The sequence below is a fragment of the Meles meles genome, chromosome 1 (genome assembly GCF_922984935.1).
Source record: "Meles meles chromosome 1, mMelMel3.1 paternal haplotype, whole genome shotgun sequence".
In the NCBI taxonomy this organism is placed as follows: Eukaryota; Metazoa; Chordata; class Mammalia; order Carnivora; family Mustelidae; genus Meles; species Meles meles.
In genome coordinates this window covers 170,143,098-170,165,365 of record NC_060066.1, presented here as the reverse complement: position 1 = coordinate 170,165,365, position 22,268 = coordinate 170,143,098, and the positions used below count along the sequence as shown (strand labels likewise).

Sequence of the window (22,268 nt, the reverse complement as noted above, 5' to 3'; positions counted from 1 at the left end):
AGCCTGAGAGCAAGGAGAAAACGGGGAGAGGCAGAACTCAGTGGGGATGGGAAGGACCCTAAGTCACATTCGCATTATGATCGGAACCCTGGGGAGGAGGCAGATGTTTCCCCAAGGTGGGTCTGACTTCCTGAAGATCTGGGTCATTATCACAAGGGAGACACCCAAAGCTCAGAAATCGTAGCTTGAGAGGGGCAAATGGATTAGATTTGGAACAAGAATTTCTGGGCTCAGCCCACGCTCTGATACTTCACTGACATGTGAACCAGACACAAATTATTTTACCGCTTTGAGGCTAGAGTTTCATGAACTCGATTGTGGGTACACCGGCATATATGCTACAAGTGAAATAACATGTCACAGAGCTCTGGGACCCAAGCTATGATTATTTGTAAGGAAAGGAAATGACTCATCCGGTGAAGTGAGGGGGACTGGGGTTTGAACTTTCTCTGTAGAGTCGTTAATTCTACACTCCCTGAATTTCTGTCCTCCCTTCCTCCTCTCCTTCCTTCCTTCTCCCTTTCTTTTCTCTATCCAACCCATACTTATTGAGGCTAACTTTATGCAAGCAACACTGCATGAAACAGGTCGTTAGATGTGTGAGTTTAGATTTTCTGTGGAGAAGGAAACAGCTGGTTGGTTTAGTCCTAAATAGCCAGGGGCCCAGCATGGATCAGGAGCCACACATGAAACAGGTGGTTCATTCAGATGCAGTAAATTGAGGGAAGTACAAGAGGAGAGCATTTATATAGGTATAGATACGGTTAAGGGGAACCTACAAGGGATGGTGAAGCACCCAGGCTCATGACAGTGGTGGAGACTATCCACCCTCAAGTCTGAGGGTGGAAGAAGCCTGATTCGGAGCAAGGAGGGAGCGATAGGTGTGATAGACATTGGAGAGGGCTTTTCAGTAGGAGTTGTTGCCTCAAGTAGAGGAAACTGTGGTGTTGGCAGGGAGGGAGACAGGAGACTAACTGACCTAATCCACCTCCATCCATCTGATTTCCTACTGGTGCTTTCCATTGGCTGAGCCTGATGAGCAGCCAGAAGGCCAGGAGGTGCTTTGATGCAGCCCCCTGAGCTCGGTGGCACAGGCACCACGTGCAAGCGTGGAGTCCAGATCTCAAGAGGCAAACGTGGACTACTGGGACCGGCAGATAGCATGGCATTTTAACATATGGGTTCTAGAGGCTCTGGGTCTGCAGTCCATTGAATCCTTTTTGCCCACTGTGGTTCCTGGCATGAGCCACTTGCTCTTTCTGTGTCCCTGTTTCCTAACTCTTGATCACAAGGTCATGAGTTTAAGCACCATGTTGGATGTGGAGTTGGCTCAAAAATGAATGAATGAATGAATGAATGAATAAAAGCTCTATGTCATAATTTCCTTGCCTGTTAAACAGTTATAATAAAAGGGTCTACCCACAGGTTATTGTGAGGATTGAGTTAATATTCTTAATCACTTAGAACAATGCCTGCTACAACCTAAGTACTACATTTAGCTTCAGCTTGTTCACATGGGACGCAATGGTGGACAAGAAAAATGAGTGAGGGAAGGCTTTCCCAGTGTCCTAAATGGCATCTCACACTGTGCTGATTCTTCTTTCTTCCTTGCAGACACAGCCTGTGATGTGACCATTTGGAGAATCTGAGGTAATGGAGAAAGACCAGCAGGGAAGGGAACCCCATCATTCCATTTTATTTTCCCCTCAGGGTCGTGCTATGGTTTTTATCTTCAGGACACCAGGACCCAGGTTTCTGTCAGCTACTGGCAAGTGCCCCGCTCTGCGTCCATCCCTGATGATTTGGAACCAGGGCAGAGAAGCAGGTCACCCTTAAGGAACCGACTGAAAGTCCTCCTTAGTCCCTGGTCCCAGGCCCCAGGCTCTGCTTCAAAACACCTCCGGTTGTCAGCCAGGGATTCTGTTCTTCCTGGTTGCCTCACCTTCTTGCCTTGAGAAGGGACACACGAACAGCTGAGGAGTATAAGAAAGATGCCCTGGACTGGGAGTCCAAAGAGCCATGTTCAAATCCTAGCTCTAACCTGTTTGAGCTGAGTGACCTTGTCCAAATGACCGACAATTCCTTTCTTAACTGGAGGGCCCTTGGACAGAAAACAGGCACTTGAGTTCTGCATATTCTTTTGAATGTAGGAAGGAATAAAAAGTCAAAGTGAGTAATAATAGTAAATGGAGCAATGGACAGAAAGTTTAAAAACCTGTTACAATTTCCATTCCATTACTGTGGACTAGCAATAGGACTACATACAGTCAATTCACATTACTAGTCCTTAGTCTTCCCATTTGCAAAATATTGACATGGCTGATAGCTACAGATGGCTCGATGTGAAAGTGCTTTATAAATTACTATATATATATATATATATATATATATATATATATATATATATATATATATTTGAAGAACATATTAGTATGGCCATGCTCTGATCTCAAATGTTAACCACACTAATTGGGAGCCAGTGTTCACACACATCCCCCACGTGGACACCTTACAGCCAACAACCTATTTACCGACCACAAAGCCATGAGTAGTGGGGAAAATACTAGGAACTGGCATCTTGGCTGCCCGTAGCTTTAGTCTACACCCTGGCAGCTCTTAGTACATTTCTTTCATTATTTATACTTAAGAAACTCCATGTCATCGTTCAAGTTCAAAATTTGAATAAATTGCCAGGCAGCTTATTGAATTATTTATTTTAACTGGCTTATTTCTATATTGGATAATTTCTTCCATGCGTTTCCACTATATCAATAACGGGAGGCAATTATTGATTTTTCTAAAGCCATTAGGTTCAATGAATTGTTCAATTAGTTTTACGATTTCACATAGAGGAAGATGCAAGATTGCCACTCTTGGCAGTGAGGAGGAACTTCTAAAAGGAGGATAATGCCCTAATTTGTAAAATGCACAGGTGCAGGGTAGAGGTGGGCCCTGCCTCCCACAGGCAGATCAAGGCTTACATCATCATGGTTCAGATTTTATAGCAGTGTCTCTGAGCACTGTGCTTGGGGGGCTGGCGGCAAATGCGTATTTGTGAATGTTTACCTACTGGTATTTACACATAGACATAGTGTTAAGCTATTATAAATTCAGGTGGGTAATAAATACACAATAACTTTAAGTGATGAATATTTTAGACAATGTTGTGTTCACCTCTGGTCCCAAATCCCTGAAGGCTGTTTTCTATAAAGTTCAAAGCTCCAGGCAGACAAATCCAGACAATACCCCGTTTGAAGCTTAATAAGCATTTTCTTGACTTCACACCATGGCTATTTTCACACCCTGGCGTGTTCTCAAGTCTCTGTCACTGTCCCTTCCAGGTGCTGGGGAGGCAGGGAATCGTAACACAGAGCTTCCCAAACTTCAGCCATCCATACACCAGCCTCTCACACCCACAGTCCAATTGCCTTATCGTTCACTTAATTTTACAGATGACACACTCGTACCGACATTGGCCCTCTACACTCCCGCTCAGCCTTTATCTCAATAAAGCCATGGGGTTAAGAGTCTAGTCGTATTATTTGTGGTGCACATTAAAACAGGCACATGACTATTAAAATAAACCGTGAACCAAATAAAAATATCCTCACATATTCCTCACGATTCCCACATCACCCTTTAGGGAATGTTAGGGAAGAGATAAGATTTCAGGCTCTAGCCACAGGCTTGGATTTCAGCTCCAGCCACTTCTCGGCCGTGAATCCTTGGGCAAGATGCATAAACATGCTAGGCCTCAGCTTACACATTTGTAATATGAGGATCAGAACAGCACTGTGAAAATTACACGAGAACAGCATTGTGAAAATTACAGGAAAAGCCCCTCGCGCTTGGCGACGATTACTGGGTCAACTTTGGCAAAACTTGGGAGAGTTACTGTGTATGGTTGGGTCAAGGGTTTTATTCAGATCCTGCCAGTTGAGCGATTTAGGGCAATACACTGCTCTGAGTCTCACATCCTCACTCAGTTGCCGGGAGGTCAGGCTGATATAAATATAGTACTTAGAGCAGTTCCCACGCACAGTAAGCACCTCAGAGATTCGGTCGTAATTGTGATTGCCTTCACGATGTCCTAGACACCAGGCTATGAGCTCGTGATAGAAACAACCGACAAAGAATTTTATGTGTATTCTGTATGCCAATGTGTGAACACAGACAAAGCATAGAAATCAACAGAGGAGAAAGTGATTGATTATGCACTGGGCAGGGAGAAGGGAATAAAGGAGGGCTTCATGGAGGAGGTGACATTTGGTGTGGTTTTAAGGACTGAGGTGGGGGTATTAAGGGATGGTTCATCAAGGCGATTCAGTCAGCACTTCCTCTGGGAAGGCTTCTCTGATTCCACAGCAGTTAGCAGCCCCTTCTTACTGTTCGAGGGCCAGAGACTAATGTTGGACATTGAATTTTTGATGTTGAGGGACTGGCCCATGGTAAGTGCTTGATAAGGAGGTGATGAAGTCCCTTCTCCTCGCCTAGCTTTATTACCTTATTCATAAAATAAACCTTCTTCCTCTCGTCTCTCTGCTACTCTATTATTCCACAGAAAGATACTACTTAATATTAACAATGAAAACTCACATATACTGCTATACACTTTATACATATTTCATTTATCCTCATAATGTTCTTATGAGTGGACCCCATTATCATTCCGAGTTTATAGATAAGTCATCTGAGGCTTAGAAAGCTTAAGTAATTCTAACAAAGCCACCCACCAGCCGAAAACATAGCTCACTTGTCCCAAGAATGTGTACCCAACCACTGGGCCACGCTGCCTCTCAAAATGTCTCAGCTGAAATTTTGTCTCATGAAGAAGTCATGTCAATTCCTCAGATGGGGCCATTTACTGAATAATGCACAGCCACTTCTCAGATAAGGCGGGGGGGTGAAAGCCGGCTGCTTCTGGAACCCGGCATCGGCTAGGTCTGTGCAAATCCGCCTGGTATGCAAATGGATTACAGCAACAGAGACAGGGTTCCCAGAACGAATCACTCTCATTCTGGCTGCGGAGGGAGACACTGTGGTGATGGTTCAGCCCAGCATGAGCTCAGCTGGACAAGGCTAACGAGGACGGAGCAGAGTGAGAACCTCAGTTGAACTCCTTGGTAATCAGAGAATTATGAAGTTAATATACAAGTATAACCTACAGTAAGGTGAAGTGAAGGCAAACAGATTCTAATCACTGCTAACTTTCCGTGTCACAGTGTTCATCAAGGAATAGGTCTGGGATCTCCGTGGGAGCACTAATCCTCTACGAGGCCCGTGGGGGCAGAGGTTCAGCCACCTGGAACAGGTTGGAAGGGGGAAAAAAATTAAGTAAACCGGAATCTTTGGTATACAGTGAATAGTCTTCATTTAAGCTGCTTCTGTGGCTCTCAGACAATAGCCATTTAAAACAGGGGATATTTCTTCTGGCTCCTTAACCCACTAAGGGGACATTCCACAGACTCAGAACATTAGTCTGGGAAGGACCTTGGAGATTTATATCCTCCAACTCTCTTACTGAACAGGTGTGGAAACAAGTAGGTGGTGGGATATAAAATAAAAATATAAAAATAGATAGCATGGCACTTTAGATAAAAACATTAACAAGGAATCTAGGGAAAATCGTTTTCTATCAAAATGCAGGATCGAGGGGCGCCTGGCTGGCTCAGTGGGTTAAAGCCTCTGCCTTCGGCTCAGGTCATGATCCCAGAGTCCTGGGATCGAGCCCCACATCGGGCTCTCTGCTCAGCAGGGAGCCTGCTTCATCCTCTCTCTCTGCCTGCCTCTCTGCCTGCTTGTGATTTCCGTCTGTCAAATAAATAAATTTTAAAAAATCTTAAAAAAAAAATGCAGGATCGACAGGATAGGCACTGGTGAAAAACCAGCAAAGTCACCCTAACTCTGGCTGGCGTTCGTGGGATAGGATGGGAGGGGAGCAGCAGCCCCCACTGGGCTGCACACCATTCTCCTGACCACACTGACATGAGGAGGGTGGTCCATGCCTGACGTGGGGCAGGAGGCCAGTAGGACTGCCTCGAGGGCAGGAACCTGATTCTGTGTATAGGCCTATGTTCTTGAGAAACTCGGGCTCTCCCAGGCCCACTGCTCTGTCTCCAGCACAGACAATGACAATAATCATGCGTGGATTGAGCTACACATCACCAAAGAAAGAGGAGGCTCTCTGGGAGCATGTAGGGGACTGACGGAATCTAGAGGTGGAAGGGCCAGGAAGGCCTTCTGGAGGGATGACGTCAAGGGGAGGTAGGATTCATACAGGATAGTGGGATGGGATGACAAGGCGACCCAGGATGGTAATGGGGGCAGAGAGAACCACAAGCATGACGGTGTGGAAGCAAGAGGAGCATCGGTGCGGGCAAGTACACTGGATTGAAGAGGTAACACCCCAAATATGCTATTGCTATGTGCTTGTATTAGTCGCCACTGTATACATGAGGGTGCGAACGAGCATTTATCAGTGCACATATCAGTTACTGGTGACACAGAAAAGGCTCATTCCACACTGTGGACTCTGTTTACAAGGGCTCCGGTGGTGCCCGTGCTGTCCTGAGTTAAGAGGGGCCTTAACATGCAGGTGTTATTAACAAAGGGCACCCTGCCCGAGGTCCTCCCACGGCTGTGTGTGTGTGTGTGTGTGTGTGTGTGTCTGTGATACTCCCCTCTGAAGAAAATGAGCAGGACCCGCAGGTGTGAGGCTGAGCTGCACCTGATTCAGAAAAACAGGAGGAAACCACTAGGCCACTTTGGAAGGCTGCTGTCAGACCTTGGAGTCATACCTGGTAGACAGTCTGTCAAGGCTCAGGTGTACTCTTTAGCCGGAAAATATCTCTCAGGGACCACAGCACTGCTTACTAGAGTGTTCTGTAACCTCTCTGAGTCTCCTCTGTGAAACGGAGGTTTTACGAATGTTCTTCTGTACCTCACAGAGGCCTTGAGGATCAAGAAAGACCATCTGAAAGTGCTCAACAGTTATTTTGTTACTTAGCACATTTTGCTCATTTAGTCCCATCAGCATACTGGTAATCTATGAACTGGCATTTGAAATGCATGAGTTTTAAAGATCAGAAAAGTCATTCTGGCTGAAGTCATGAAGGAAGCTGAAAGGAGACCGTGACATCGGGCATCTGGATCCTATGCCCTATGCATCTCAGCACCTTGCTCCTTGGGCTCTCTGCATGAGGGCTGTGTGTCCTCTGTATGAAGAAGGGGCAATTAGGTGCTTACAGACCTCCCAGTTGACGATTTGTCATTGGCAGGTGCAAGGCACGCTCTGAGGGCACTCACTCTCTGTCTGAGCATCCACACCCTCAGCATAGAGCAAACCACGGCCAATGACATGGTTCCTGCCCAGTGGGAATGCAAGCTAAATGGTAGGCTGGCCTGCCATCCAAAGACTATTAGTTCCACTTACAATTTTATTTCTCAGTTTCAAGGACAAATGCAAAGGTTGGGAAGTTTTGCTTTTTACAGAATACTGCGCATCTCAAAAGAGATCTCAATCTCACTTCTCTGAAAACATCCAATGTCTGCTCCAACAACGTGGAACCTCATGTCAGAAAACATTGAGTTTGAGAAGAAAAGCGGCCGCTCATTAATTGATGATGACCTTGGGCTGGCTCACTGTCAATATATTCATTTATAGACTGGGAAAATAGTGATACCTCCTTCTCGGTGTTTTTATGGGAATACTTAAGAAGGTGATGTGGGAGGAAAATCTGGAAGTAAGGGTATATGCCCAGTAAAATGCAACTTTGGCGCTCTACTCCCAAGAAAGCTGTTTATGTATGTATACCTTCTTCAGTGCTTGCCACTGGGGAAGGTGCTTACCAATGTTTGTTGAGAGTTTCCTTCCTTCCTTCCTTCCTCTCTCTCTCTTTCCTTCCTTCTTTTCTTCCTTCCCTCCTTTTTCTTTCCTTCTTTCCTCCCTCTTTCTCTTTCTTTCTTTCGAGAGAGAGAGCAGAAGCAGAGGGGGAAGGGGCAGAGAGAGAGAGAGAGTGAATCTGAAGCAGGTTCCATGCTCAGCACAGAGCCTAACATGGGCTCCATCTCATGACCTGAGACCATGACCTGGGCCTAAATTAAGAGTCGGATGCTTAAGAGAAAATGTGATTTAAAAAAAAAAAGAGTTGGATGCTTAACTGACTGAGCCATCCAGGCTCAGAAACAGGATATAAATTCTTCCAGGCACCCCCTCAAACTCATTTAAACTTTCAACACAATAAATATGTGAGTTTGAATACACAAATACAGAATTTTCTTTTGTTTCATATTATATTTTATTTCTAGCAAAAAGTAAATTGTGTGATTGGTTCCTGGGAGAGTTGTAACCTTATAATCAGAAATTACTTGGATTGTTGTGCTACTTTTCTATGAACTGGAGCTTTTATTTTCCTAGGGCCATTCAGAGGGAAAAGACCCAGGGACACTGTGACCTGTATCCCACTCTTGCTCATCAAAATGAGCCATTCAAGACTTTTACAGGAGCTCCTCTTCTCCTGGGATTGTATTTAAAGTTTGAAGACATTTATAAAAATAACACAAATGACAATAAATTATAACAAATATTTGTGAGCCCACTACCAACAATGGTTAATTACTAACATTTCACCACAATTGCCTTAAACCTTTTTTTAAAATTAAAAAAACCCAAACATTTCAGATAAAATTAAAGTCCCCTCTCACTCTTGTCTGTGAGTTTCATTTCCTCCCTCTCTTAGTGGCTACTACTTTCATGAATTAAGTATTTTTTCCAGCCTATTTTTTAACACATTTTATGTATGCACAACACATAGTATTGTTTAATACTTGTGTGGGGTTTTAAGAAGATTTCCGTGAATGATAATATACTGTATGTACACTAAATATAATCCTGCATACTTTTTCCCTTAAATTATGTGCTTCAGATCTCATCATTAGCTTGTTTTTCTTAAGTCATCCATTCCTCAAATAATGGCAATATGTAGGGTTTGTATTTTTTTCCATTAAAGTAGAATTGCAATGAATTTTCAGGTATATATCTCTTCATGCACATGTCCACAATATTCTCTAGAGCGTTGTCTGGAAGAGTATGTACATATGCATGTGTGTGTATCAGAATTACTCGGTCCTAGGGAATGTATACACTCAGAGAGCCAAATCGCTCTTTGTAGGTGTACTTTCGATGTATATTTCGTCAGAAATTCATGATAATCATAATAATTTTCCTTTATTCCTTCATCAACACTTGATCTTGTCATATCTTTAAATGCTTGCTAGTCTGATAGATGAGAAATTATCTTTCTCATTATTATTTCAACTTGAATTCCCCAGATTGATTACTAAGGTTGGGGATATGTTTATCAAGCATTTACAATTATTCTTATGTGAAGTGCCTGTACATTTCCTTTCCTTATTTTTCTATATGGCCTTTTCTTTTACTTACTGGTTTAGAATTTCCCTAGATTCTTGTCCTTTGTTATATGTGACAAGAGTATCTTCAAATCTATAGGTGATGTCATAACCAGCAACCTTTGCTACACACTGGCTTTTTGTGTTTTCATTTTTGTAATACATTCATTTGAAATTCCAAAGTGGTAAAACTTACCAGTCTTATCATTTATATATTGTTGTCTTTGTCATATTTATGAATTTCTCTATAACTCATTTTAAGAGCTTTTAGATATTCTACCATGAGTTATATCATCATTTTAAGGTTTGTTTTTTGACATGTAGGCTCTTCCAAGGTTCTAAACCATACATTTTCTTCCCTTCTTTCCTTTCCCTTCCCTTCCTTGTTCAAAAATGTTCTATGTCTCAACCTACCCTGGGTAGAGTTGTCTTCCCTTTTCACACTCCCTTTTTACTCTTTCCATAGCTCTTTGTACCATCAATTCTACTCTACCCTCAGTCCTTACAGCAGGATTCTTGTTTTAATTCATTTATTTATCCTTAGTTCCCAATGTAGAACCTGGAGCAAAATAGATGCTTGAGAGAGAAGTGTATTTGCAGTCTTAGCACCGGTGATGAGAGTGGGGAGTTAAACTAGTGAGAATACCACTGTATTCTGAGCTAGGCAATGCCACCCCAAAATATCCTTCATACTGAAAGGGACAGAGGAAAGTGGACATTGCCCAAAGAGGAGTAAGCAGTAAATACGGCTCTTGGATGTTTGCCATGGAAGGAAAGATGAAAGACCAGGTGATGTGCTCTCTAGGGTCTGGATAAATGCCATTTACTCACCAAAAACTCTTTGCATGTCCACTGCTTGCCAGCTCTGCTCGAGACAATTTACAGAGATCTGACTTCCAAGACCACTGAGAGGAGGCATACCTCTCATTTAAAGGTCAGAGATGTGGAGAAGTTTGCCCAGGTCTGCTCTGAGAACAAGTGGCAGAAACAGGATGTAAATCTGCTCTGGGTGACATCAGAGCCCTTGGTCCTGCAGCAACCTTGGTGCAGGTATCCCTCCATGGAGGGGCGGGAGAAGGTTGTCCCTACGCACATGGAGGACAGACCACCCTGGCTTCCTTCCTGCCTCTCTCTCTTACCAGCCATGAGACCTTGGACATGTCATTTAACTGCTCTGTGCCTCATGTTTCCTCATTCTGAAAATGGGAATGCCTCATTACCCGATTTATAGAGTTTTTGTGAATGTTACCTAAGTAAATACCTGTAAAACATCAAGAAGGGTCCTGACATTGTTATGTAAGTTCTTGCTGTTTTGATTATTTAACAACATAGTGGGTTGTGCCATGACTAAACTTATTCTCAGTACTGCTAGAGGGTAGATCTGAAGGAATGGGAAGAAGTTACTGGAATTCAGATTTAAGTATGATACAAGGAAGAGATTTCAAACAAGTGGACTCGCCAGGGGGGCCTCCCAGAATGTGAGTCTCACCATCTTCTGGTGCTGTTTTTTTTTTTTTTTTTTTTTTTTTTTTTTTTTTAGATTTTTATTTATTTATTTAACAGAGAGAGATCACAAGTAGGCAGAGAGGCAGGCAGAGAGAGAGAGAGAGGGAAGCAGGCTCCCTTCTGAGCAGAGAGCCCGATGTGGGACTCGATCCCAGGACCCTGAGATCATGACCTGAGCCGAAGGCAGCGGCTTAACCCACTGAGCCACCCAGGCGCCCCTTCTGGTGCTGTTTTAAGCTGCGTAGAAAGGGCCATGGCGTGGAAGGGTGGATGAGGTGGTGTCCTCTGAGAATCCTTAGAATGCTAGGATTCTATGAGCCCATGCAATATCCACCCGAGTTCGAGGCCAGTGACATCATTTGGCATGCTAATGAATGGAAATATTTTCACGCAGGCTGGCCGATTCAAGCCATGCGTACGATGAAAAGGGCAAATCTTTTCATGTGAAATTGTGCATGAATAGAGACTCATTGCCCACATAAAATGCATTTTGGGGAAATGGCTTTCAACAAAGCAGGGTAAGAATACACTGTAAGCTCTTGTGATTTGATCATTTGCAGGAGAAAGGCAAGCCGATGTTCCAGAAGTCACTGGTCTTGTAATAAACTGAATATTCCTCTCTGGAATCAGATCTATACATGATTGAAACACTGTAGTCAGGGGATTGAACGGAAGGGAGTGAATTACGATCTATGGTGTATCTGCCTGGTATGAGGCAGTTAGTGTGGCGCTTAATACGCCATCTTCTGTACTGTTTGGTAGTCAACAAAACTAAGGCTCAGGGAGAGTAACAGGCATGCTCAGAATCACACAGCTAGACACAATGAAGCTGTGATTTCAACTATGCTTCTTACATTATATACCTGGGATCAAAAGCTGGTGACTAATGGGTCATTACCTGCCCGTAAGAATTTGAAGAACTGAATTAATTGTTAAGATTTAAAATTCACGGTGTTGCATAAAAGTTAAATCCAGATTTCCAGATTCTTTTTGGAAAGTTGTGAGACTTGGCGACACCAGGTCCCTAGTCAAATATGGCAAAAATTAGGTGGAGTCGAGTAGCCATCATCCCTTATGGCCTAGGTATACATTTTCCAAACGTGCACAGCCCCCATTTCATATATTATAGCATCCTGATTCCAGTAGGCTATTGACCCAGAGGGAGATTTGAGTCATGTTCCCTACTCTATATACTCTGCTGTAGAAATTAAAGGGCAAGAGGGGTGCCTGGGTGGCAGAGTCAGTTGAGCAACCGACTCCTGATTTTGGCTCAGGTCATGATCTCAGGGTCATGGGACTGAGATCCACGTGAGGCTCTGGGCTGAGCTCAGGCTCTGTGTTGAGTGTGAGGACTGCTTAGACTCTCTCTCTGTCCCCCCACCAACACTCACATGCTCTCTCTCAAAGAAGGGAGGGAGGGAGGGAAGAAGGAAGGAAGGATGAACAAGAAATCCAGGAGGGTAGGAGGGCGTAGAACAGGGAGAGGGGGGAAGGGGGGGTAGAAGGGGAAGGAGATGAGGGAAATGAAATCCAAAACTACAACCAGAAGTACCACAACCAGAGACGTTATCCTGCCTGTGTTCTGCTCAACGGACCAGGGAAGCCTTCTTACTTGCAGAATCTAGCAGCTCAGCACTCATTCTGGTCTAAATGCTCTTATTTCAGGAAAGATTCCAAACCCAGCCTGGGGAAAAAAATCAATATGCGTGATATTTCAAATAACTCTTTGGTCAAGCCGAGGTCTTTCAGGTTAAGGAAAATAAGGACAGAATGACTCAGTACACTGAGCAGGCCTTGCCTCACTGCCCTACCTGATTCTTTCCCTCTCTTCTTTGTTGCTAAATCATCCTATTCACCTGTAGAATGGATCTTTTCCTGGGATATTTAAAAGTCCTTATTAAAACATCTTTATTATTGGTCATCTCAAAGATGTCCACCCCCCCCTTTTTGTGTTTCTAAAACATTCATTTCTTATCCCATCTCTCAAAAATGTCCTTCATGCTGCTCTTTTTCTATTAAATACTTTTTCTCCCAAAGAGCAGAGAAGTATCATATTGGTGAGCATTGGATATTTTTCTTGAAGACATTGTGAAGTCCTATGTACAATTTCTAACACTGCCTTTATTTGCAACACTTATGTGACAGAAAACCTTCTTTCATTTCTCTCGTACCTATCTTTGTGACTTGGAGGGAGTCTATGTACCTCTTTGAAATTCAGGTCTCTCCTCTGGAGAAGGCCCACCTTATATTGTTGTAATAAGGGTTGCATGAAATAACAAATGGGAAAAGGGCTAGGCTAATCTACACATATTGCATATTTAACACATGGTAATTGAAATTAAATTTCTACCTATAATTGGCTGTGTGACCCCAGGCAAGTCTGTTAACCTCTCTGGGCTTCCATTTCATTTTTTCTTTAAGATTCTATGTATGTATGTATGTATGTATGTATGTATGTTTGTATGTATTGAAAGTGTGGGAGTCGGGGGAGGGGTAGAGGGAGAGAGAGAATCCTCAAGCAGACTCTACACTGAGCACAGAGCCTGACCTCACTACTGAGATCATGACCTGAGCCCAAATCAGGAGTCAGACACTTAGCAAGCTGAGCCCCCCAGGCACCCCTGGGCTTCCATTTCTTCACCTGGGGCTAGAGGGTGTTGACTAGATCTCTAAGAGGTCTTAGAGCCAAGCAGTCTATGTTTACCGAGCTGCAGGGATCCTTGACTTGCCTCTCATACCCTCTGTGACAACTTTGGATGTAGAGGTCGTGTCCTCTTACCTTTGTATCCACAGTGCCTGCTGTGACCCTGTGTCTCACTAAAATATTTGATTTCATCACCAACATGGCAGCTAGTGACACAAACTCCCCTTATTTTCTGGTGTCAGGGTCTTTGAACTGTAGGGCTGCTCATAACAATCTGACCATCCTACCTCAAGCTTCTCTAAAGGAGACTGCTTCCCTGAAGCAGCACCCAGCCCTGGGTGGCAGCTAACATGTGCCCCAGCTTAGGTGACTGGATACAGATGAACACCTGCTTCTATGACAGCTTATCCAAAGGCTGAGCAGACCAACTGCCTGTGAGGCAGCCAGGTGGGAGGGAGTGAAAGAAAGAATGGAGAGAGGACACCAGAGAGGTGATGTGGGACAAGGTGATGGTTAATTTTACCTCTTGACTTGATTGGGCCCTAGGGTGCCCAGATATTTGGTCCAATATTCTTCTGGATGTTTTGGGATGAGTTCAGCATTTAAAATGATAAGCAGAGTAAAGCAGGTTGCCCTTTCTAATGCGGGTGGGCCTCATCCAATCAGCTGACAGCCTGCATGCAACTAAAAGGCTGAGAAAGAGGAAATTCCTTCCGTCTGACTGCTGGGAGCTGGGACGTCAGATGTTTTCCTGCTTTTGGATTTGAACTGAAACACCAGCTTTTCTTGTGTCTCCCATGTACTGGTCATAGGTCTTGAACCTTAGCATCTATAATCATGTGAGGCAATTCTTTATAATAAATCATACCTATCTAAAATATCATGTATATATATTCTCTATCTATAGGTAAAATAAATACCTGATCTATATCTAGATAGCACCCCCCATCTATATCTATAGCCTTTCTTTAACAATATCCTATTCTATCTATCTCTCTGTACGTCCTATTGGCTCTGTTTCTCTGGAGAATCCCAAGTCAGGCAGTCAGATTCCTTGGTGGGGATCTGAACTAGGAGCTATGAAAGGCAGGATGTAGCTAGAAACAGGAACTAAAAGTGAAAAGAAGCAGACAGAAAAGTGAGGAGGAACCAGGGCGATGAAGAAGGGTCACACCCTTGACGGGTTGCAGCAAGTCCAAGTTCAAGGAGCAGGAGGAGCTGAGATGCTGTCGCGTCTGCAATGGGGAACCAGAGGGCTGTGAACAGCAGGCAGAGGGGGACGCCCCTTCTCAGCCATGCTCAGCCCCGATGGCTCCCTGGGTCCAGTCCTTCCAGCACATCTGCTTTTACTTGTGACGCTGCTGCAACACTTGGTGACTTTCAGCCCCAGAGGCTGACCACATCGGAGGCTGAAAGTCTGCTGGAAAAGATTAGGGTGAGGAAAGGAGACGACAGAGTAAAAAGAGAAAAAAAAAAAGGGGGAAGAAAAGCATGGGAGAAATGATGAAGAAGAACGGGAAGGGCCGGGTAGGGGCAGTTCGATCCAACGGGGAAGTGATTCAGGCTGAGGGACGGTTACTCTCAGATTTCTAGCAGTCCCCAACCACTACAATCAAGATAAGAGGGCTCTCTTCTCCGTTTCTTGTTCTTTACTTAATAAATAAATAAATAAGACAAACCTGCCTATTTCCTCCCCGGAGAATTGAATGCGATCAGTTCTGGCCATAAAGCCCCCTGGAGAAATTCACGGTGTTCAGGAAACATTAAGAGGCTGAAAGAAAGACGGTTTCTAAATCTCAGAGGAAGAAGCTTCGCAGTGAAGTCTTGGACCTAATCATTTTATCCCTTCCCTCGGCCTGGTCACACTGCCAATTCCCCAAGCAGTAGCAATCACTCACAAAGGAAGACTCTCAGAGCCCAGCCGAGGATTCTAACCCACAATCAAATAGAAGCCCGAGTTCTCCACTCATACAATTTCTGGTAAACACTGTCAATTTCAGACTTCCAAATGGAGAGTGTGTTTTTATTCATTTTAAGTTATGCTCTCTTTCATTTTCTTGGAAAATGGGACAACAGGGGTAATCCGAGGGGTTTGATTTTCAGTACTTCTTTATATTCTTCAAAATATATATACACCTGTCAAGACATAAAGACCTGTGCTTTGATGTTGAGACAAAGGAAGCACCATTCCTGCAGGTCCTAAGTGGAATATTCAAAGGCTTGGGCTGTGGGGACATCCTTGCTTTCAAGCTATATCACAGATTAAAGGCAGAATTGGCTCAGACTTTAGCTGGGAGAGAGCTTTAGCAAATGAATGAATTATTCTCTGTTTACAAAACAAATGAGCTTTCTATTGGCTGGGTTAGCGGTTGTCTTCCATTGCAGACCATTAATAAATGAAACTCTATTTGGATTTTTTTTTAAAGATTTTATTTATTTATTTGACAGACAGAGATCACAAGTAGGCAGTGAGGCAGGCAGAGAGAGAGGAGGAAGCAGGCTCCCTGCTGAGCAGAGAACCCAATACGGGGCTCGATTCCAGGACCCTGAGATCATGACCTGAGCTGAAGGCAGAGGCTTTAACCCACTGAGCCACCCAGGCGCCCCGATAAATGAAACTCTATTTGGATTTTACAGGCACATTTGCCATCAGTGTCACACCAGTGGGCAGACCGGTGGTGTGGAAAGAGACAGGCTTTGCCGACGGACAGCCAGATTCTAATCCTTGACTCTAGCGTTAACCAAACCTGCAGCCTCCAGTGAGTGTCTTTTTCCCCTCTGAGCTTCCCTTTTAACATCTGGTAAACCGAAGTCACAGAATCTAATGCCTACACTTTTTATAAATAAAGTCATCGGTGCACAGTGAGTGGTACGGTGCCTGACACTTGGTAGGCATTCAATAAACCTTCCTTTCTTCTAAAAAGGAAACTTCGCAATTTAAACAACTAAGAGCGAGGGACAGCCCTGCCCTAGGCAACATAATATTTTACCACCGCAACTGGATTACAAGCAAGAGGGTAATTCAGGAAGTCGCTGACCTGTGTTCCTCGGGGCCAGAACAGCATGTTGGTTTCATAAAGAGAATGAGAGGTGATACCTTTTAGCGGCCTGCACTATGAGTCAGGGGCGAGTTTACCTGGGTCCCTGGCCTTCTGCCCTTCTCCAGAAATAGGTCTCAGGTTGCCCACACCCAACCTGACATTTTAAACAGGCATAGAGGAAAGCCCTCAATTTTGCTCTGTACAAACATGGCTAACTACCTCGTTTCCAGGAATTGAAGCCCAGCCTGACTGGTGGATGGAAATGTGCCTCCTGCTTTTAACTTCAGCTGATCCCTCTGGACACGGTCCCTGACCTGGTGACAATTGCTGGCTCCTAGCACTGGATGTGGCAGGCCCATCTGACGAAGGAGAAGGTAGAGAAATAAGTCATGGGCCTCAGAACCGGAAGGAAAAGATTTCCATCCCTGCCTTGCTCTACAATTTGAAATCTTAGTTTTCACACTTATAAAATGAGTATAGCTGGACCTACATCCCAGGAAAGCTGGGTTTGCAAATAATGTAGATATTGGGTATCTGGGGCTTGGGAGATCATGTATCTACGTTCTTTTCCATTATGTTTATCCATATCCCTTCCCATTGCTGTCCAGCTTATAACACATTTTAATCATCAAGTACTTGTTACCCCAACTCTGTAAAGAAGATTTAATTCCTTTTCCTCCATATTTTTAGGGATAGAAATTGAAGTGCCATGAAGCTCTGGGATGTTCTTGAGTGGCATTTAGGCTGTGCTGGGATATGAACCCAGGTCTTCCAATTCTAAAAGCCCATTTTTTTTTTTTTCCACATTGAATTCAAGAAGAGAGACTGGCAAGTACATCCTCAAATTAGAGCCCTGGACAGGCAATGTTAGAGTTGTTGTCACCAGTAGCGAGTCCAATGTGCCCATTTTAGAGGTGGAAAAATAGGGCTCACAGTGAAAAATAACTTGCCCTGGGTCATGCCACTGTCGGAGGCAAAACTACAGTGAGAGCTCATCTCTGCCCCTCTTCCTGACTCCCATGCCAGTCCCTGGGCTCCGGAGCTGAAATTACAGACTGCAGACCGCGCGGGCGGATTCAGTTGCAGCCCTGTTTCGCATGCACTCACGATTTGTCCTAATGCCCCTCGACAGCGAGGTTTACAAATTGAGACTCAGAGAGGTTTAGCAACTGACCCCAAAACTCAGTCTGGAAGGCAAGGCTGGTGCGACTGACCCCGGCTCTTTCCCCTGTGCTGAGCTGCAGCTTGCAGTGGTCAAACCTGAACAAAGGCACAATGCATGCCCTCGCTTTTCATTCAAATCCTTCAGGGTAGAGTCACTCTAGGCAAGTTTGCCAAAGACCAGTTCCCTGGATGACCAGCTTGCAAAGCTCGCAAACAAACACAAAAACGACATTTCTCAAAATTGCATGGAGCTTTAGAGTAAATTTTTATATATAGTAGAGTGTATCTTTTTTTTTCTCCCTCCCTCCTTCCTCCCTCTCTCCCTTCCTTTCTTTCTCTTTCTCCCTTTCTCTCTCCCTCCCTTCCTTCCCTCCTTCTTTCCTTCCCTCCCTCCCTTCCTTCCCTTTTCCTCCATCCCTCTCTTCCTCCCTCCCTCTTCCTCTTTCCCTTTCTCTCTCTCCCTCCTCTCTTCCTTCCCTCTTTCTTTTTCTTTCCTTCCTTCCTTCCTTCTCTCTCTCTTTTTCTTTCTCTTTCTCTCTCTCTCCTTCCTTCCCTCCTCCCTCTCTCTCTTTCTTCCTTTTTCTTTCTTTCTCTTATTTCCTCCTTTTTCAAAAATGTTTTGCTATTCCGGGCCCTTTACTCTTCCATGTGAGGTTTAGGTTCAGGTTGTCAGCCTCCCTGGCAAACTCTGCTGGAGTTTTGATTGGAATCACTGTGAATCTCTAGACGAACTCGGGGAGGAGTGGCATCTTTAGAGCACTGAATGTTCCCATCCATGAAGAGAGTATTACAGCCTCCATTTGTTCAGGGTTTCTTTTATGCTTTTTGATAGAGGTGTGTCCGTGTGCGTGTGTGTCTCACAAGAAATTCAATCCATAAGAATTTATTGAGCATGTGGTATAGCCAAGGCCAAAATGGGCCCATCCCATGTGAATAACATTTTCTATTTTTCTCAACTTTAACCACTTTGGTTATTCTCGCGCCAATTTCACAAGTGGTTCATGAGTTTTCATTGTGTGTTTCTAACACTTGAACTTGAAACTCCCAGAACGTCTTACCACTGACAATGCACAGGAGGGGACAGGTTCCTGGGATTCATTCAGAACGTCTTCTCCCTGTTAGCTGTGTGTGTGTTGTTGGGACTTCTCTGGGAATGAAAACACCATGGAAGCCCCGAACTCTCCAGACCTCTTCCATGTGTGTCTTCCGTCACCCGGCTGCCACAGACACAGCTCGGATCCTTAATGTTGGCGGGACTGGATTCTGTTAATTAGCCATTTTTCTTTCTTAAATCAAGCATCTGATTAGTGATTAGATCACACAGGCCTCACTTAAAGCAATTAGGAATAAACACTTCAGCTTTGTTCAATGAGGTAGGATCGAGGCAGCTTAATCTTATGGGGAAGAACAAAGAAACTTCAGGAAGAACACGCTGGTTGTTTCTGGACTTACTCTGCGACTGGCACCGAATCTGTACAACAGCCGTGGGGTTTCAGAAATAAAAGTTTTTTTAAAGGGAATGCACAATGCTGGCCTGAAAACTAGGGCATCGCCCAATTCCTTTGATCGATGCTGTACATATGTACTGGGGGCTGACTTACATTCAAGCATCGGGCTGGGGGCCGCAATAAAAACGTGAAGGTAGTCATGGTCTTTGCTCATGTAGTCTAGTAAGGCATAAAGAAAATCAGCACACGATTACCAAAAAGCTCGAGTCATCTGATAAAGAAAAGCACAGAGAAGTCACACAAAGTATAGGAGTTTAGGGGTGGGAGGTGCGGTGAAGGGAAGGACCGTGAAAGAGAGGGTAGCTAACTTGAGAACATAAAGGAAGGTTAGCCTATGTAGAGGGTAAATAATGATGTGAGGGTGGGAAGTGGCAGGAGATAGGACAGGAGAGAAGGAGACATGGGCAGATCACGTAAGGGATAGGAAACTGTGTTTAGGAATTCGGACTTTAACCAAGGCAGTTTGCAATCACAAGAAATGCCATGAGCAGATTTGCTGACTGGAGAACTCATTAAGGTCACAATGGGGAGAACAGACTGAGATGGACATGCGGAGGTGGGAAGTCCACTGACAAGTCTATTTCAGTAGCCTAGGCCAAACAGGAGGACAAGGGCTTCTAGGGGGTAATGTCAGTAGAAGAAATGGAAAAGTGGAAGTTCAGGAAAGACGAGCAATTTGCCTTCTCCCATCCCTACTGAGTGGTAAAGCAGAATTTTGAAATCAGTTCAAGAGGGCCCCCAAATCCTGTCATTTTTCCACTGCACCTGATTTCCCTACCATGTGTAAAGGACAAACTTAGGGTGAATGGAGTAGATTGTGAAATGGGCTGGAGAGAGAACACACTAGAAAGGGAGAGACCCACTTGCTCTTGTGCACGTAGGGGGACCGAGAGAAAGGAAGAGAAAAGGATTCATGTTTGTCAGGTCACTGTGGAAGATTGTCTACCATGCTTCCCAAACTTCAAAGTGTGTAAGAATTCCTTGGAGATCTTGTTAAGGGGCAGATTCCAATTCAGTAAGTTTGGGTTGGGGTCAAAGATTTCGCATTTTTAATAAGCCCACAGGTGAGGCGCATGCCACTGGTCCAGGGACCACTGTTTGAGAAGCAATGGTGGAAGCGTGGTTAGGAGCCCAGGGCTTAAGGCAGACCAGCAATCAAATCCTGGATTGGCACTTATGAACAGTGTGACACTGTGGAATGTTATTAGTTTACAGGGCTGCTACAGCAGAATGCCAAAACCTGGGGGGCCAAACACGACAGAAAGCTACTGTCTCACAGTTCTGGAGGTTAAACGTCTCAAATCAAGGCATCCGCAGGGCCATGCTCTTTCTGATAGCTCCAGGGGGTGGCGGTGGGAGGAATACTTCCTTGCCTCTGCTAGTGCCTGGTACTCGCTGGCAAGATCTGGTGTCCCTTGGTTCGCAGACGCATGACCCCAGTCTCAGCCCTGTCTTCTCGCTCTGTACCCTCACATTGTCTGCCCTCTGGCAATGTCTCTCTCTGGGTCCAAATACCCCCTCTTCATAAGAACACATAATATGTTGGATTAGGGTCTACCCTAATGACCATTTAAACTTGATTATTTCTATAAAGGCTATTTCCAAATAAAGTCATACTCTAAGATACTGGGGGTTAAGACTTCAGTATGTCTTTTTTTGTAGGGGGACATATTTAACTCATAACAGGCAAGTTATTTTGCATCTTTGAGTCTTGGTTTCTTTATCTGTATAATAGGGATAATAATTCCTACTTAAAAAAAAAGATGTATTTATTTATTTGTGAGAGAGAGAGAGAGGGCATGAGCAGTGGGGAGAGGCAGAGGGGGAGGGACAAGCAGATTCTGTGGGGAGCCCTATGCGGGGTCTGATCCCAGGAACCTGAGATCATGACCTGAGCCAAACTCAGAAGTTTAACTGACTGAGCCACCTAGGTGCCCCAATAATTCCTACCTTATAAAGTTAAATTAATGAATTTAACTTTATTAATAAAAAAGTTTTTAGTATTTATAGCATTATTTATTTTATACTTATATATAAATTTATGTATAAATAAAAAATATATAAATACATAAAATAAATATCTATATTTACAGTATATAATCGATTATGAAATTATCATTTAATCAATATTAATAAAATTAATTATAATAAACTAATAACACAAAATATGATATAAATAATAAAATAATAGAATATATAAGTATATTAAGTAATGACATAGAGTAATTATTAAATAATGTATTAGTGATAGTAATAACAGATTAAATGAATAATAAAGGCAGAGTACCAGCACACAGGAAGTATTTGTGGGCACTTAAAATCCATCTCCTTTAACTATTACCACCACCTGCCCTGTAATGCAGGCATCATCATTCCCACTGGATATCAGAAGAGACCGAGACTCAACAAGGACCAGAAGCTGACACAAAGTCACACCATTGTTAAGATTTAAAACTCAGTTTTCTCCAAAGCCCGTGATGTCTGTTCTCGCTCCAACAGGGCTGACTGGGGGTGCTGAGAGTGGAGGCGGAGTTAAGAACTATTTCCTGCAGAGGCGACAGCACAGGAAGATGACGACTATTTTTATTTAACGGGGAGAGACATGTGCCAAATGCAGATGCTGGTTCCCAAGTGCCCAGAATCACAGATGAGGCGTTCAGAGAGCACAGGGTTTGGAGGAAGGAGGGGACAAAGGACAGATGGTATAAGAAGTCCCGGGGACAAATCCCGTTCACTAGTTTTTTATCATCCTTTTTCAAGTTGCAAGGCGGCATTGGCATTTTTTTTTTTTAATAGGCCACAGAAATTCAAAATCAAAATTTCAAGGCTAAAAATGCCTCCATGCCATCCTGGAAAATATTAAACAAAGCAAAGCAAAACAAAACACCTGAGTGCTTTCCAGCCAACAAAGAGAGAAATGTGGAGGCTGTGATGAGTAATTGAGCCTACTTTTGTCTGTTTGCAATAAACATGTGCAAAACACATTATCCTTTTGAC

The 22,268-nt window shown here is 43.9% G+C and overlaps 1 protein-coding gene across 2 annotated transcripts in view; it reads right to left on the bottom strand.

Annotated features, from left to right (window-relative positions):
• The window catches only part of DAB1 (DAB adaptor protein 1), a 1,148,653-nt gene that overhangs the window by 651,047 nt on the left and 475,338 nt on the right, over positions 1-22,268 (bottom strand). The gene's annotated exons all lie outside the window — the stretch shown is intronic.